This window comes from Aythya ferina (assembly GCF_964211825.1).
Source record: "Aythya ferina genome assembly, chromosome: 36".
In the NCBI taxonomy this organism is placed as follows: domain Eukaryota; kingdom Metazoa; phylum Chordata; class Aves; order Anseriformes; family Anatidae; genus Aythya; species Aythya ferina.
In genome coordinates, this window is record NC_140333.1 from 277,529 (window position 1) to 293,005 (window position 15,477).

At 50.0% G+C, this 15,477-nt stretch overlaps 2 long non-coding RNA genes and 1 gene segment (V, D, J or C); 2 read left to right on the forward strand and 1 right to left on the reverse strand.

Annotated features, from left to right (window-relative positions):
* The first annotated feature begins 4,074 nt into the window (after window positions 1–4,074).
* Window positions 4,075–5,508, forward strand: LOC311426029. 2 transcript variants are annotated; one of them, XR_014686493.1, is made up of 5 exons: window positions 4,075–4,621; window positions 4,662–4,727; window positions 4,791–5,008; window positions 5,055–5,183; window positions 5,410–5,508. It is a non-coding gene; the product is annotated as an uncharacterized lncRNA (long non-coding RNA). The 2 variants fall into 2 exon arrangements; XR_014686492.1 differs by having other exon boundaries at window positions 4,791–5,183.
* Window positions 5,509–8,595: 3,087 nt separating this feature from the next.
* On the forward strand, window positions 8,596–12,695 carry LOC311426020 (Ig alpha-1 chain C region-like). The segment is given in 4 exons: window positions 8,596–8,962; window positions 9,747–10,070; window positions 10,781–11,092; window positions 12,168–12,695.
* Window positions 12,216–13,988, reverse strand: LOC311426030. The gene is made up of 2 exons (XR_014686494.1): window positions 12,918–13,988; window positions 12,216–12,731 (listed from the first exon to the last, which is right to left on the reverse strand). It is a non-coding gene; the product is annotated as an uncharacterized lncRNA (long non-coding RNA).
* Between the last annotated feature and the right edge of the window lie 1,489 nt (window positions 13,989–15,477).

The window sequence follows — 15,477 nt, forward strand, 5'->3', positions numbered from 1 at the left end:
CCCTGCCCCATAGCGATCTGCCCCACAAGTGGTTCTAAGGACACGGAGAGATCTCCAGCCCCACATCTCCAGCCCCACACCTATCTCCAGCCCCACAGCTCTCCCCTGACCCACAACTAGCTCAGCCCCACAACTAGCTCAGCCCTGCAGCTTTCCCCTGCCCCATAGATCTTCCTGACCCACAGCTAGCTCTGCCCTACAACTAGCTCAGACCCACAGCTCCCCTGCCCTATAGCTTTCCCTGCCCCACAGCTAGCTCAGACCCACAGCTCTCCCTGCCCCATAGCTAGCTCTGACCCACAGCTGGCTCAGCCCCACAGCTCTCCCTAGCAAAGAGCTACCCCTGCCCCACAACTAGCTCTGCCCCATAGCTCTCTCCTGACCCACAGCTCTCCCCTGCCCTATAGCTAGCTCTGACCCATAGCTAGCTCAGCCCCACAGCTCTCTCCTACCCCACAGCTGGCTCCTGCCCCACAGCTCTCCCTAGCAAACAGCTATCCCTGCCCCACAAGTAGCTCTGCCCCTCAGCTCTCCCTGCCCCACAGCTAGCTCAGACCCACAGCTCTCCCTGACCCACAGCTGGCTCTGCCCCACAGCTCCCCTGCCCCATAGCTCTCTCCTGCCCCACAGCTAGCTCAGCCCCACAGCTCTCCCTGCCCCATAGCTCTCCCTAGCAAACAGCTACCCCTGCCCCACAACTAGCTCTGCCCCACAGCTCTCTCCTGCCCCATAGCTCTCCCTGCCCTACAGCTAGCTCTGCCCCACAGCTCCCCTGCCCCACAGCTCTCCATAGCTAGCTCTGACCCACAGCTAGCTCAGCCCCATAGCTCTAGCCTGCCCCATAGCTCTCCCTGACCCACAGCTAGCTCCTGCCCCACAGCTATCCCTAGCAAACAGCTACCCCTGCCCCACAGCTGGCTCAGCCCCACAGCTCTCTCCTGCCCCACAGCTCTCCATAGCAAACAGCTAGCTCTGCCCCACAGCTCTCCCTGCCCCACAGCTCTCCTGCCCCACAGCTAGCTCTGACCCACAGCTCTCTCCTGCCCTACAACTAGCTCAGCCCTGCAGCTGGCTCTGCCCCATAGCTCTCCCCTGCCCCATAGGTCTCCCTGCCCCACAGCTGGCTCTGCCCCATAGCTAGCTTTGCCCCACAGCTCTCCCTGACCCACAGCTAGCTCTGCCCCACAGCTCCCCTGCCCCATAGCTCTCTCCTGCCCCACAGCTCTCCCTGACCCATAGCTAGCTCTGACCCACAGCTAGCCTCCTGCCCCATAGCTCTCCTGCCCCATAGCTAGCTTTGCCCCACAGCTCTCCCTGACCCACAGCTAGCTCTACCCCACAGCTCCCCTGCCCCATAGCTCTCTCCTGCCCCACAGCTCTCCCTGACCCATAGCTAGCTCTGACCCACAGCTAGCCTCCTGCCCCATAGCTCTCCTGACCCATAGCTAGCTCTGACCCACAGCTCTCCCTGCCCCATAGCTAGCTCAGCCCCATAGCTCTCTCTGCCCCACAGATTCTCCCTGCCCCACAGATTCCCCCTGCCCCATACCCAGGCTCCCCCATTTCTTGGTCCATGCTGGAGCTTTGGGCTCAGTTCTGGAGATTTTGGGTCCGGGGAGGATCCCCTGGGATCGCTCAGGAGTTTTGGGTCCAAAACGGAGATTTTTGGGTCCGTCTCGGAGTCCTTCCAATCCTGCTGGCATTTTGGGGTCCATCCTGGACATTTTGGGACCGTGATAAGATTTTGGGTCCATAATGGAGATTTTTGGGTCCATAACGGAGATTTTGGGTCCATAATGCAGATTTTTGGAGCCCTTTGATCTTTTCTTGAGATTCTTGGATCAGATTGGAGATTTTGGGGTCCAAAATGGAGATTTTGGGTCCATGATGAAGATCAAGAGTCCTTGACAAAGTTTTTGGGTCCAAAACAGAGATTTTTGGGTCCATGCTGAAGCTTCTTGACACTTGGAGGAGTTTTGGGGTCTATATTGGAGTTTTTGGGTCCATAATGGAGATTTTTGGTCCATCCTGGATTTTTTTGTGTCTTCCGTGGATATTTTGGGGTCCGTGCTGGAGATTTTGGGTCCATAATGGTGATTTTTGGGTCTGCGATGGAGGCTTTGCGGTCAAAAATGTAGATTTTGGGTCCACGATGGAGGTTTTGCGGTCAAAAGCAGAGATTTTGGGTCCGTGACGGAGGTTTTGGAGCCAAAAACGGAGATTTTGGGTCCATGCTGATCATCTTGAGCCTTGCTGGAATTTTGGGGCAGATATTGAAGTTTTGGGGTCCGTGGCAGAGTTTTGGAGCCCATAATGGAGGTTTTCGAGCCCAGATGCAAATTTTGAGGTCCGTAACGGAGATTTTGGGGTCCGCGTGGGATTTTTGGGTCCTCCTCAAATCCCCTCGACCCGCGCTGCGATTTTGGGGTCAAGAGCGGCGATTTTGGGTCCCGGTTGGCGATTTTGGGCACCGAGCTCTGCCCGGAGCCGAGAGCTGCAAAAAAACCTGCAATAACAGAAATAACCCAAAATTACCCAAAACAACCCCATTGGCTGCTTCCCCCGGGGGTGGAAAAACAAATCCTATCCGGGCTGATGACGTCATCGCCACCCCCACGCTTTCCCGCATTTGGGTGAATTTCTGCAGAAATCGGCCACCGTGGCAGCAGGGGGGCAGGAGAGGCCCAAAATTGCCGTTTCTGTCCCCGTTTTGGTGCCGTTTGGGGTGTTTTGGCCACCGGGGGTCGCTATGGGATCGCTGTGTGGCGATCAATAACCAATGGGATCGATTATGGGGAGGGGCGGTAACCTGTAGGATCGATAGCCAATGGGAGCGATGAATAATCAATCAATAATCAATCGGGTTATCGATAACCCCTCGCATCGATAACCAATAGGGTCAATAATAGGGTCAATAACCCATAGGATCGATAACCAATAGGGTCAATAACTGATAGGATCAATAATGGGTAGGATCAAAAACCAATAGGATCAATAACCCATAGAATCAATAACCAATAGGGTCAATAATTGGTAGGATCGATAACCAATAGGGTCAAAAACCCATAGGATCGATAACCAATAGGGTCAATAATGAATAAGATCAATAACCAATAGGGTCAATAACTGATAGGGCCAATAACCCATAGGGTCGATAACCAATAGGGTCAATAATGGGTAGGATCAATAACTGATAGGGTCAATAACCCATAGGATCGATGACCAATAGGGTCAATAATGGGTAGGATCAATAACCAATAGGGCCAATAACTGATAGGGCCAATAACCCATAGGATTGATAACCAATAGGGCCAATAACTGATAGGGCCAATAACCCATAGGGTCAATAATGGGTAGGATCAATAACCAATAGGGTCAATAACCCATCAGATCGATGACCAATAGGGTCAATAATGAATAGGATCAATAACCAATATGATCAATAACCTATATGGCCCATAGGACCAATAATCAATGGGGTCAATAAATAATAGGGTCAATAACCAATAGGATCAATAACCAATGGCGTCAATAACCAATCGGATCAATAATCAATAGGATCAATAACCAATCGGATCAATAACCAATCGGATCAAGCACTGAAAGGGCCCGTAAAATTAGCTAATTAATCCCCAAATCCAGATGATTCACCCCAAAATCCAAGTCACCCCCAAATCCGGGCAATTTAGCCCCAAATCCTTGCCGTTCACCCCGTAATCAAGGTATTTTACCCCAAAATACGGGGTATTCACCCCAAAATCTGGGTAATTCATCCCCAAATCCGGGTAATTCACCCCAAATTGGGGCAATTTGCCCTGAAATTCAGGTCATTGACCCCCAAATCCAGGAATTTCACCCCAAAATCGAGGTAATTTGCCCCAAATCCATGTAATTCACCCCAAATCCATGTAATTCACCCCAAATCAGAACAAAATCCATGTAACTTACCCAAAATTCGGGTAATTCACCCCAAAATCCAGTTTATTCACCCCCAAACCCATGTCACCCCAAAATCCGCATTATTCACCCCAAAATCGAGGTAATTAACCCCAAATCCATGTAATTCACCCCAAATCAGAATAAAATCCATGTATTTTACCCCAAATTCGTGTAATTCACCCCAAAATCCAGTTTATTCACCCCCAAACCCATGTCACCCCCAAATCCGTGTTATTCACCCCAAAATCGAGGTAATTCACCCCAAATCCATGTAGTTCACCCCAAATCAGAACAAAACCCATGTAATTTACCCCAAATTCAGGTAATTCACCCCAAAATCCAGTTTATTCACCCCCAAGAACATGTCACCCCCAAATCCGTGTTATTCGCCCCAAAATCGAGGTAATTAACACCAAATCCAGGAAATTTGCCCCAAACCTGCGTATTTTACCCCAAATCCGGGTACTTTACCCAAAATTGGGGTATTTCACCCCAATTTTTCTCCTCTCTCCCTCCAGGTGGGTGCCGGCGACGGAGACGACGCGTGGTGAGAGGTGGGTGCGGGACGGTCACCACGAGGTCACGGTGGCCACCAAGAGGTCATGGTGGCCACCAAGGGGTCACGGTGGCTACCAAGGGGTCATGGTGGAGGTCACCAGGAGGTCATGGTGGCCACCAAGGGGTCACAGTGGCCACCAAGGGGTCATGGTGGCCACCAAGAGGTCACGGTGGCTACCAAGAGGTCAAGGTGGAGGTCACCAAGAGGTCATGGTGGTGGCCACCAAGGGGTCATGGTGGTGGCCACCAAGGGGTCAAAGTGGCCACCAAGAGGTCATGGTGGCTACCAAGAGGTCATGGTGGCTACCAGGAGGTCACGGTGGAGGTCACCAGGAGGTCATGGTGGCCACCAAGGGGTCATGGTGGAGGTCACCAGGAGGTCACGGTGCCAACCAAGAGGTCAAAGTGGCCACCAAGAGGTCACGGTGGTGGCCACGAAATGGAGGTCATGGTGGCCACCAAGGGGTCACGGTGGAGGTCACCAGGAGGTCACGGTGGTGGCCACCAAGGGGTCATGGTGGCCACCGAAAGGTCATGATGGTGGCCACTAAAAGGAGGTCATGGTGGCCACCAAGGGGTCACGGTGGAGGTCACTGAGAGGTCACGGTGGAGGTCACTGAGAGGTCATGGTGGCTACCAAGAGGTCATGGTGGAGGTCACCAAGAGGTCATGGTGGCTACCAAGGGGTCATATGGTGGAGGTCACCAAGAGGTCACGGTGGCCACCAAGAGGTCATGGTGGCCACCAAGGGGTCATGGTGGAGGTCACGGTGGTGGCCACCAAGGGATCATGGTGGAGGTCACCAAGGGGTCACGGTGGCCACCAAGGGGTCATGGTGGCCACCAAGGGGTCACGGTGGCCACCAAGGGGTCATGGTGGAGGTCACCAAGGGGTCATAGTGGCCACCGAAAGGTCATGATGGTGGCCACTAAAAGGAGGTCATGGTGGCTACCAAGAGGTCATGGTGGCTACCAGGAGGTCACGGTGGAGGTCACCAGGAGGTCATGGTGGCCACCAAGGGGTCATGGTGGAGGTCACCAGGAGGTCACGGTGGCCACCAAGGGGTCACGGTGGTGGCCACGTGGACCTTCCAGCCGTGATCACCTAGACGTGGGACGGAAGCCCACCTAGACGTGCTAGGGAAGCCCACCTAGGGTTTTTGGGCAAGCCCACCCAAATTTTTTGGCCATATTCACCTAAATGAGCTACAGAAGCCCACCTAGATGTGCTACGGAAGCCCACCTAGCTCTTCTAGCGAGGCCCACCCAAATTTTTTGGCCATGCTCACCTAGATCTGCTAGGAAAGCCCACCTAGATGAGCTATGGAAGCCCACCTCGATTTTTTGGCCATGCCCACCCAAATTTTTTGGCCATGCTGACCTAGATCTGCTAGGGAAGCCCAGCTAGACGTGTTATGGAAGCCCACCTAGATGAGCTAGGGAAGCCCACCCAAATTTTTTGGCCATGGTCACCTAGATCTGCTAGGAAAGCCCACCTAGACGTGTTATGGAAGCCCACCTAGATGTTCTAGGGAAGCCAACCCAAAATTTTTGGCCATACTCACCTAGACGTGCTAGGGAAGCCCACCTAGGGTTTTTGGACATGGTCACCCAAATTTTTTGGCCATGCTCACCTAGATGTGCTAGGGAAGCCCACCTAGACGTGTTATGGAAGCCCACCTAGAGGTGCTAGCAAAGCCCACCCAAATTTTTTGGCCATGCTCACCTAGATCTACTAGAGAAGCCCACCTAGATGAGCTAGGGAAGCCCACCTCGATTTTTTGGCCATGCCCACCCAAATTTTTTGGCCATACTCCCCTAGACGTGCTATGGAAGCCCACCTAGACGTGCTAGGGAAGCCCACCTAGGTGTGCTAGCGAAGCCCACCTAGATATTCTAGCAATGCCCACCCAAAAACCCCCCCAAAAACCCACCCTAATGAGGTTCCATCCCAGCCAGCATTTGCTCAACCCGGAGATTTTTCTAGAAAAAAAGCCAGCCTGGAGCTGTGCCGGAGGTCCTCACCTGGTCCTCAACCTCGATTTTCTTCAAAAAAATATCAATTTTTGAGGTTTTTGTGGGATGCTCAGGCTTGGTGTTCCGTGGGAAAGGCGAGTTTGAGCCGTGTACCACCTCAATATTATCTCAAAATTATCGCAGATTTGGTATTTTTGGAGAAAATCCCATTTTTGAGCTGCGCAGAGATGCTCAGATTTGATATTTTTGGAAGAAATCTCATTTTTTGGGTTGTGCAGAGATGCTCAGATTGGTATTTTTAGAGGAAATCTTGTCTTTGAGCTGTTCAGTGATGCCCAGAATTGATATTTTTAGAGGAAATCCCATCTTCAGGCTGCTCACTGGTGCTCAGATTTGATATTTTTAGAGAAAATCTCATTTTTGGGTTGCGCAGAGATGCCCAGATTGGTATTTTTGGAGAAAATCTCATCTTTGAGCTGCTCAGTGACACCCAGAACTGATATTTTTAGAGGAAATCTCATTTTTGGGTTGCGCAGAGATGCTCAGATTGGTATTTTTAGAGGAAATCTCAATTTTGAGCTGTGCAGTAACACCCAGAATTGATATTTTTAGAGGAAATCCCATCTTTGAGCTCTTCAGTGATGCTCAAAATTGATATTTTTGGAGGAAATCCCACCTTTGAGCTGTTCCGTGACGCCCAGATTCGATATTTTTAGAGAAAATCCCATTTTTGAGCTGTGCAGGGATGCTCAGAATTGATATTTTTGGAGAAAATCCCATCTTTGAGCTGTGTAGAGATGCTCAGAATTGATATTTTTGGAGGAAATCTCATCTTTGGGCTGCTCACTGGTGCTCAGATCTGATATTTTTAGAGAAAATCTCATTTTTGGGTTGTGCAGAGATGCCCAGATTGGTATTTTTGGAGAAAATCTCATCTTTGAGCTGCTCAGTGACACCCAGAACTGATATTTTTAGAGGAAATCTCATTTTTGGGTTGCGCAGAGATGCTCAGATTGGTATTTTTAGAGGAAATCTCATCTTTGAGCTGTGCAGTGACGCTGAGATTTGATATTTTTAGAGAAAATCTCATTTTTGGGTTGCACAGAGATGCCCAAATTTGATATTTTTGGAGAAAATCTCATCTTTGAGCTGTTCAGTGATGCCCAGAATTGATATTTTTAGAGGAAATCCCATCTTTGAGCTGTTCTGTGACGCTCAGATTTGATATTTTTAGAGAAAATCTCATTTTTGGGTTGCGCAGAGATGCCCAGATTGGTATTTTTAGAGGAAATCTCAATTTTGAGCTGCGCAGTGACGCTCAGATTCGGTATTTTTAGAGGAAATCTCAATTTTGAGCTGCTCGGTGACGCTCAGCTCTGATATTTTTAGAGGAAATCTCGCCTTTTCAGCTGTGCAGTGATGCTCAACCTCGATCTTCTCTAGGAAACTCCGATTTTGGGCTGCGCTTGCCCTGGTCGACCCCAGTTTTCTCGAGGAAAACCGGATTTTGAGCCCTGCCAAAAATATTCAGCCTCCATTTTCTCTAGAAAAGCCAATTTTGAGGTCTTTGACCGACGCTCAGCTGCAAAATTATTTAAAAAAATCACAGTTTTGAGCCATTTCGGTTGTGCTCAACCTCGACCTCCTCTAGGAAACCCCCAATTTTTGCCATTTTGCTCACGCTCAGCCTCAATTTTTGGTAGAAAACCTCGATTTTTAGCCAATCAAGCCCCTTTTTCCTCCAGCCCCGCTCAGCAAAAGCAGCCCCGCGTCCTCTCCAACCCCCCCCAGCACCTCCTTACCACCAGAAGGTCCCAAAAAGCGCCGAAGAGCCCCAAATTAGACGGGGACAGACGGAGCGGCGCGGCCGACGCCGCGCACCGAAATATTTCGGGGTCGGGGCGGGTGGGAGACCTGGGTGCGACGCCGTGACGTGGGGGTGGGTTTTTTTGGGGGCGAGAAACGCCGCGTTGAGGTTTTTCTTAATTATTTTCGGGGTGAGAAACGGCGTCGGGAGGAAACTTGTGAACTTCCCCCCCTGTCTGGCCACGAGGTCCCCCGGGGACGCCGGCGTCTCGAGGGCGCTTTCACATCACCTTTCGGGGCAGGTCCTCCACCCTGCTTGGTTTGGGGAGGGATGGGGGGCTCCTCCAGCCCCCCAACCACCATTTGGGGGTCTTCTTCTCCTCCTGCAGTCTCCGCCACCCGTCCCACCGCCTACCCCTTGATCCCCGTGACCGACTGCGAGGACGGGAGCACCGTCACCATCGGCTGCCTCGTGAGCGACTTCTTCCCCGAGCCCGTCACCATCACTTGGGTCTCCAGTGTCTCAGGCGACCAGTTGACCTTCCCGGCCGTCCAAAACAGCAACAGCTTCTACAGCGTCAGCAGCCAGCTCACCGTGCCGGCCAGCAGCTACGACGGCCAAAATTTCCAGTGCAAGGTCACCCACGCGCCCACCTCCACCTCCCTCAGCGAGAACATCGTCGGTGAGGAAAACGTCGGGCCTGGTGTCGCGGGGTGGTCTGCTCAGCTCCTAGATGGGTTTTGGGTGGTTTCGGCCTTGGTCTTGGTCTTCCGTGATGGCTTGGTCAAGTCCTGGTTGGGTTGGAGTTGGTCTTGGTCTTCCATGATGGCTTGGTCAACTCCTAGTTGGGTTGGCGTTGGTCTTGGTCAAGTCCTGGTTGGGTTGGCGTTGGTCTTGGTCTTCCATGATGGCTTGGTCAACTCCTAGATGGGTTTTGGGTGGTTTTGGCCTTGATCTTGGTCTTCCATGATGGCTTGATCAACTCCTAGTTGGGTTGGCGTTGGTCTTGGCCTTCCACAAAGACTTGGTCAACTCCTAGTTGGGTTGGCGTTGGTCTTGGTCTTCCATGATGACTTGGTCAACTCCTAGATGGGTTTTGGGTGGTTTTGGCCTTGATCTTGGTCTTCCATGATGGCTTGGTCAAGTCCTAGTTGGGTTGGTGTTGGTCTTGGTCAACTCCTAGTTGGGTTGGCATTGGTCTTGGTCTTCCATGATGACTTGGTCAACTCCTAGACGGGTTTTGGGTGGTTTCAGCCTTGATCTTGGACTTCCATGATGGCTTGGTCAACTCCTAGTTGGGTTGGCGTTGGTCTTGGCCTTGCTCTTGGCCTTCCATGAAGACTTGGTCAACTCCTCGTTGGGTTGACGTTGGCCTACATGGGTTGGCGTTGGTCTTGGCCTTGCTCTTGGCCTTCCAAGACGTCTTGGTCAACTCCTAGACGGGTTCTGATCCTTTTCTTCTGCAGGTGACTGTTGTGACGGCTCCCCAACGGTGAAGCTCCTCAGCTACCCAACCCAAGAAGACCCCGAGAACCGGGTCCTGCTGGTGTGCCTCATCGAGGGGCTGAAGGGCAGCAACGCCCAGGTGGAGTGGCTGATAAACCAGCAGGTCCAGGAGCTGGAGGAGGACAACTACAGCTGCAGCGAGTGCTCCAACAAGAAGGCCACCCAGTGGAGCCAGGTCAACGTCAGCCGGCAGAGCTGGGACCAGGGGGCCGAGTTCTCCTGCAGGGTGTCCCACAGCTCGCTCAAGGAGCCCATCGTCAAGTCCATCAGCACCTACTGCGCAAGTGAGGGGCGGGGCGGGGGCGGGAGGTGGGGGGGTGGTCGAGAAAGATGGTTGGGTGGAGGTCTTGGATGGGTAGAAGGTCAAGACGGATGGTTGGGCGGGGTCTTTGGAGGTCTTGGATGGGTAGAAGGTCAAGATGGATGGTTGGGCGGGGTCTTTGGAGGTCTTGGATGGGTAGAAGGTCAAGACGGATGGTTGGGCGGGGTCTTTGGAGGTCTTGGATGGGTAGAAGGTCAAGACGGATGGTTGGGCGGGGTCTTTGGAGGTGGGTGGGCACCCGGGAGATGACACGTGGCCAGGTGAGTGACGTCACGACACCAGAAAATGCGGCGACGGTGGCTTTTGGAGCTAAAAGGCAGAAATTAAGAAAACAGGTGGACGAAGCCCCAAAAAATTAGGAAAAAAAGTGAAAAAAATGATTTTTTTTTGCAATTTTCTTGGAAAATGCCCCGATTCCTGTCTTCTGGGGTAGGTTTTTAGGGTCTGGTGCCCGGCCAAGAGGTCCCGAGGGGAATCCATACCCCAAAGCCCTACTTTTGGTAGGAGCGAGGTCCCCAAACTTGCCCCGAAAGGCTCGATCTGGGGAAACACCCCCAAAACTCTCCCTTTTTGGTGGGACCGAGAAGACGGGGCGAGCGTTCGGCTGCAGGATTTGGCGTCCCCCAACCCCCGCGCCCCGCTCAACGCCCCACCCCACCCCACCCCACCCAGGTCCCGAAGCCAAGCTGGAGGTCTCCGTCCTCCCCCCGTCCTTGGAGGACCTCTACCTCGGCCAGAACGCCAGCGTCACCTGCGTGGCCACCAACGCCCCCCAGGACCTGAAGTTCGCCTGGTCCCGCAGCGCCGGGACCGCCTTGGACGTGTCCCCCGGGGAGCCTGAGAAGCAGGAGAACGGCCTCTACCGCCTCACCAGCGTCCTGAAGGTCTGCGCCGAGGAGTGGAACAGCGGCGAGACCTTCACCTGCGGCGTGTCCGGCCCCGAGGTGGAAGGACCCGTCACGAAATCGGTGCAGAAAAACCTAGGTAGGAAGCCGCCGCTCCCCTCCCGCCCAATCGCAAGCCCCGATGGGGGAGGAGAGGTTTGGGGCGAGAGCGGAGAAGTTTGGGGCAAGAACGGAGAAGTTTGGGGCAAGAGCGGAGAAGTTTGGGGCCAGGTGGAAGCAGTTGGCTGGAGGAGTTGAGTGGAAGGGGTTGGCCAACTGGAAGAGGTCTACTGGAAGGGCCTAGGCGGAGAGCAAGGGCTTCTGGGAGAAGGCAAGATGGCCGACCCGGTGGAAGGGTGTGGTCTCCTGGAAGGAGCGTGGCCGCTGGGAGGTGTTGTCCACCAGAAGGGGCTACTGGGAGGGTCTACTGGGAGGATCTAGCCAACTGGAAGGGTCTTACTGGGACGACCTAGCCTACTGGAAGGGTCTTGTCTACTGGAAGGGTCTATCCAACTGGAAAGATCTTACTGGGAGGACCTAGCCAACTGGAAAGGGTCTTACTGGGAGGACCTAGCCAACTGGAAGGGTCTTGTCTACTGGAAGGGTCTATCCAACTGGAAGGACCTAGCCAACTGGAAGGGTCTATCAAGCTGGAAGGACCTTACTGGGAGGACCTAGCCAACTGGAAGGGTCTATCCAACTGGAAGGACCTAGCCAACTAGGGTCTAGTCAACTGGAAGGATCTAGCCTACTGGAAGGACATAGTCAACTGGAAGGACCTAGCCAACTGGAAGGGTCTATCAAGCTGGAAGGACGTAGCCAACGGGAAAGGTCTTACTGGGAGGCCCCAGCCAACTGGAAGGGTCTTACTGGGAGAACCCAGCCAACTGGAAGGGTCTTACTGGGAGGATCTAGCCTACTGGAAGGGTCTATCAAGCTGGAAGGACCTAGCCAACGGGAAAGGTCTTACTGGGAGGCCCCAGCCAACTGGAAGGGTCTTACTGGGAGGATCTAGCCTACTGGGAAGGTCTATCAAGCTGGAAGGACCTAGCCAACGGGAAAGGTCTTACTGGGAGGCCCCAGCCAACTGGAAGGGTCTTACTGGGAGAACCCAGCCAACTGGAAGGGTCTTACTGGGAGCCCCCCCCTGACCTTCTCTTGCGCCCACCCCGCAGCCGTCTCGGTGCAGGCGCCCTCCGTCTACGTCTTCCCCCCGCCCTCGGAGGAGTTGGCCCGCCAAGAGACCGCCACCTTGACCTGCTTGGCCTTGGGCTTCCGTCCCCGCGACATCTTGGTCACCTGGACCCAAGAGGACCGGCCGGTGGCTTCCGGAAGCTTCTCCACCTTCGGCCCCCAGGAAGGGGCCGGCGGGCTCTTCAGCGTCTACAGCAAGTTGAGCGTGGCGGCGGCCGAGTGGCAGCGCGGGGACAGCTTCGCCTGCGTGGTGGGGCACGACGGGATCCCGCTGAATTTCGTGCAGAAGAGCCTGGACAAGAGCACGGGTAAACCCAGCCACGTCAACGTCTCGGTGATCCTCAGCGACGCCGAGGGCACCTGCTACTGAGCGCGGGCCGGGGCTTGTAAATCTGTCAAAAAAAAAAAAAATAATAATAATGGAAAAAGTATAATTTTGGTGGAAAAGTTTGAGTGTGGTGGGAAAAAATGAAGTACGGGAATAAAAGAGATGGAAATCACGCACAAAATGGTCTAGCGCTGGTGTCTTCATCCGGTGCGTCCACCTCCTCCCAGTCCCCTTCCAAAAAAAAGGATAATAATTCAAAAAATATATATATATATATTAAAAGATAAGGATGATGAAAAAATAATAATAAGAAGAGATGAGGTTATTATTAAAAGTAATAGGAAGAAACATGGAAATCACACAGAAATGTGCTGGCACTGGTGTCTTCGTCCGGTGTGTCCACCTCCTCCCAGTCCCCTTCCAAAAAAATATTGATAATAATTCAAAAAAAATACAAAAAAAAAAAGATAATAATGATGAAAAAATAATAATAAGAGAGAAGATTATTAGTATTAAAAATAATAATAAGAAGAAACATGGAAATCACGCATGAAAGTTTTAGCGCCGGTGTCTTCATCCGGTGCGTCCACCTCCTCCCAGTCCCCTTCCAAAAAAAAGGATAATAATTCAAAAAAATATATATATATATTAAAAGATAAGGATGATGAAAAAATAATAATAAGAAGAGATGAGACTATTATTAAGAATAATAGGAAGAAACATGGAAATCACACAGAAATGTGCTGGTGCTGGTGTCTTTGTCCAGTGTGTCCACCTCCTCCCAGTCCCCTTCAAAAAAAAGGATAATAATTAAAAATATATATATATATAAAAAGATAAGGATGATGAAAAAATAATAATAAGAAGAGATAAAATTATTATTAAAAATAGTAAGAAGAAACATGGAAATCACATAGAAATGTGCTGGCGCTGAAGTCTTCATCCGGTGCATCCACCTCCTCCCAATCCCCTTCCAAAAAAAAGGATAATAATTAAAAAAAAAATAAAAAAATGATAATGATGATGAGGAAAAAATAATAATAATAAGAGATAAAATTATTAGTATTAAAAATAATAAGAAGAAACAAGGAAATCACACAGAAATGTGCTGGTGTCTTCATCCAGCACGTCCACCTCCTCCCAATCCCCTTCCAAAAAGTTTAAAAAAAAAAATTCAAAAGAATTTTTCCAAAGAAATGATAATAATGATGAAAAAATGGGAAAAAAAGATAATAATTACCAAAAAAAAACAAAACAAACAAACAAAAAAAAACCAACACAGAAATCACACAAAGACATGAGGGTGCTGGTGTCTTCACCCAGTGTGTCTACCTCCTCCTAATCCCCTTCCAAAAAAAAAAGATAAAAAAAGATAATTCAAAAAAAAAAAAAAAGATAATAATGATGAAAATAAGAATGAGAAAAAATAAGGATAATAGTTAAAAAAAAAAAAAAAAAAAAAAAAAAAAACAATAAAAAACAGAGAAATCACACAGAAATGTGCCAGCACTGGTGTCTTCATCCATCACATCCACCTCCTTCCAATCCCCTTCCAAAAGGAAATTAATGATAATAATTAAAAAAAAATAATTAATGATGATAAATTTGAAAATCAGAATAATGATAAAAAAAAAAAAGATAATATTAAAAAAACAGAGAATTCACTCAGAAATGTACCCTCATCCAACACATCCACCTCCTCCCAAACCATCCCAGCCCCAATTAGCGATGGGGCTAATTAATTAAGGACAGAGCAAATCAATTAGGGACAGGGCTAATCAATTAGGAAGGGGCTAATCAATTTTCCATTTTCCCTCTTTTTTTTTTTGCCTATTTTTTTTGGCAAGTGGTGAGAAAGAGCAGGACGAAATGACCCATTTTCCCCTCTTTTTCGCCTATTTTTTTTAATCAAGAGAGGTGAGAAAAAGCAGGATTTACACAAATTAGGGATTCCCAGTTTGCTCCCAGCAGGGTTTTGGCCAAGAATTGGGTAGAAAACAGGGAAAATTGGGTCTTTGCTGCACGCACCAAAATTTTTTTAAAAATCCTCTTTTTTTTGCAGCAAGGTTTTAGAGAGAAACAAGAGAAAAAATGGGTGGAAATGTGGTGTTTTGCTGCACTCGCCCAAAAAAACAATAATAAAATCTCACTTCCCCTTTTCTCGCGGCAGGGTTTTAGACACGAATTGAGTAGAAAACAGGCGGAAATGGGGTTTTTGCTGCACGCACCAAAAATCCCTCCTTGCTGGGAGAGTTTTGGAGAGGGATTTGGGTAGAAAATAGGTGAAAATGTGACATTTTATGCTAAGTTCATTAAAAAAAATCCTACTTCCACTATTTGCAGCAGGGTTTTGGACATGAATTGGGTAGAAAATGGGCAAAAATTATTATTTTTCATGTACCAAAAACCAACCCACTGCTCTTTTGCTCGCAGCAGGGTTTTGCCCAATAATTAGGTGGAATATGGGTGAAAATATGGCTTTTTTGGTGCATGCGCCAAAATCTTCGTGGCCCCGTTGCTTGTTGAGGAGTTTTGGAGAGGGATTGGGTGGAAAAATGGGTGAAAAAGTGGCTTTTTGATACATACACCAAAAACCCTCATGGCCCCGTTGCTTATAGAAGAGGTTTTGGGAGGAATTGGGTGGAAAATGAGTGAAAATGTGGCTTTTTGGTGCATGTACCCAAAATCCTCATGACCATGATGCTAGTTGAAGTGTTTTGGGCAAAGGATTGGGTGGAAAATGGGTGAAAATGTGGATTTTTGGTGCATGTATCAAAAATTGTCATGGTCCTGTTGCTTATAGAAGAGGTTTTGGGAGGAATTGGGTGGAAAATGGGTGAAAATGTGGCTTTTTGATACATACAACAAAACCCCTCATGGCCCCGTTGCTTATAGAAGAGGTTTTGGGAGGAATTGGGTGGAAAATGAGTGAAAATGTGGCTTTTTGGTGCATGTACCCAAAA